The following is a 2,489-nucleotide window of genomic DNA, read 5'->3' as shown; positions in this document are numbered from 1 at the left end:
AATTTAGACATGATTTTTCTTGCTAGATTGTACTTTTTTATTCATCAAACAAATAAACAAATATGTAATGTGAATAAAGTTTTCAAAGTTAATCGCTAATATGTTTTGATCAGGAGATCGGAACTTCCACTGACGATGCATGTATGCATCTGATACTCTTATGCTGGTAATCTGGATTTTAAAAATACAATTACAGATTATGTTAACAAAGTTTCGTCCTTTGTTTCAAAAGACGAATCACAAAGCGTAAAGATAAATGTTTGAGTAAGCAGGAAAGAACACTATGTGACATTAATAATCTTTATATGTTGCATGTATATTAGAGTCACTATAACCTTTAGCCTTAGTCCTTATACAAGATTTCATAATTGTCTATCTGGAATTCTGTTTTAGTAAAATGTATTCTTCATTGGCCCTTATATTCCTATCAACGGTGCAGTAAAACGTAATTCATGTCAGACACTTAACGAATTTATACAACTTTGGGATGAAGCTAGAAAAAAAAACCATTTTGCGTCAGTATAGATTACATCTCTGTGAGTGAATTATTGTCATATATTAAACCAAAACAAAGAATTATTACTTCAGTAAAAAAAAAATATTTAACTATTATTAATGGAACAATTATCATCCAGACTATTTTGAAACTATAGCTTAGTTTGGCAGTGAATGTCATAAATTAAGAATGTGATCAAAGAAATTATTTAACATATGCTCAACACAGGTAAATTAGGAACAAAGAGAAACAAGAGATTAGAATATATTAGAAAACTGTGAAGAAATATATCAGCATTCACAACGAAATTACCAGAAATAAGCGTAGGATACTTCGCTTGTGTAAACCAAGAGATTATGGAAGATGATGGACAAGTGAGAAACGCAACACGAGAATTCGAACTCCAAAATTAAAGAACTGTACGATTTTTTAAAAAGAACTTATACACAACCCCAGCATCAAATGAAAATTGCGAAGTAGGTTTTAATATCAGTGAAGTTATTGAAATCCTAAATGCCTACATTGCCAGTGACGAAATTACCTCATTTGCTGAGAAACTTAATGTGCTGGGTATTCTTTAATCAATTATTCTGAACACTTGTTCGTGAAATTGTTAAAAATAGATAGTTATTTGAAAATGGCCACGGCGTCTGCAAGCCCGCGGCTTACTAGTTACATGTGATGCAAGGAGAAAGATGTCTAGCTTTATCTTGGGGTTCGTATATTATTCAGTCCTGGAGATGATGATAATAAGCTGCAATTTCTAGATGCATTTATATTGCAAATTGGCTGTCATCCATAGGATGGAAGTTATGAGCAGGTTTCGGGTAATCGTAGACGAAAACTGGAAGAAAATTAATTTCAGAATACAGTTCTATTTGCTGAACATTGTGGTACATTATGGCAGATATTTCAGTGGTAAAAACAAATGGATAGGAAGGCATACAAAATGAGCAATCTTGTAATGGTGGAATCTTTTGCCTGGTGGTTATGTAATACTTAATTTTAAAAAAAAGATATATGCAACCTTTGTATTATAGGCGTTGCAATCTTATATTTTTTAATGTTAAGCAGTAAATTTTCTCAGTCAAATATAATAGATGACACTGACTTAATTGCATCATTTCAGGAGAGCTATATGCACAGAAACAAATTTCTAATACACACGTCTGTGCATGCATGTATTGATTAATTCTATAAAATTAAACTAAATTAGAAAATAATTCCAAGCTGAAATGAATGCAATATGTACAGCTATAGGAATATTTTTAACATATACTGACCATGGCAATGATCGATAATGTGCAGTTAGACATGAATGGAGTAACATGTACAGTAAACCCACAAATGACATAATTCTTACAGTAAGATAATATCCTACATGCAATTGCCTTTCATAGTCCCTTTTACATTATTCAATCTGAATGCCTTCCTATGATTCAGACAACTCGTTAAAAATTGCAACCATTTTCTTTGTGTAAGGTTGTCGTTTGTGGGAGGATATGTTTTATTGGACTTACCAAATTGTTGCCATAATTTATTGCTTATTCTGTGTAAAATATGCTAGGTCCTCATATAATTAGAAGTAATTGAACGAAAAATCTGAATTTGAATAAGGCCAAAAATCAGACTATACCTATGTGCTATTACTCGTACGGTTCTTATTTTCAAATCTTACAAAAAAAACCCCATAAGTTTCAAATGACATTTGTGAAATACTTATTGTAAGAACACAGATATACTAAATCAAAGAATTATCGAACAATGCAGACCATCGTTGAGTACTCGTTTGAAACTCCAAGCACAATAATTTATACTTCCTTAGGCCTATTTAAAGTTGAGATTTACTGTCTCTCCTTTGGAACTGAGCTTGATAGATTCAACATAGAATGATACTGTACATAAAGATCAAGAGAGTGAGAGAGATGAGAGAATGTACCTCATCGTTTGTAGTCACTGTAAGCCATTACGTCTATAGGACCCCACCTTATGG

The sequence above is a fragment of the Sinohyriopsis cumingii genome, chromosome 18 (genome assembly GCF_028554795.1).
Source record: "Sinohyriopsis cumingii isolate HCF-2022 chromosome 18, ASM2855479v2, whole genome shotgun sequence".
NCBI lineage: Eukaryota > Metazoa > Mollusca > Bivalvia > Unionida > Unionidae > Sinohyriopsis > Sinohyriopsis cumingii.
Note: the sequence above shows the minus strand (reverse complement) of the source record.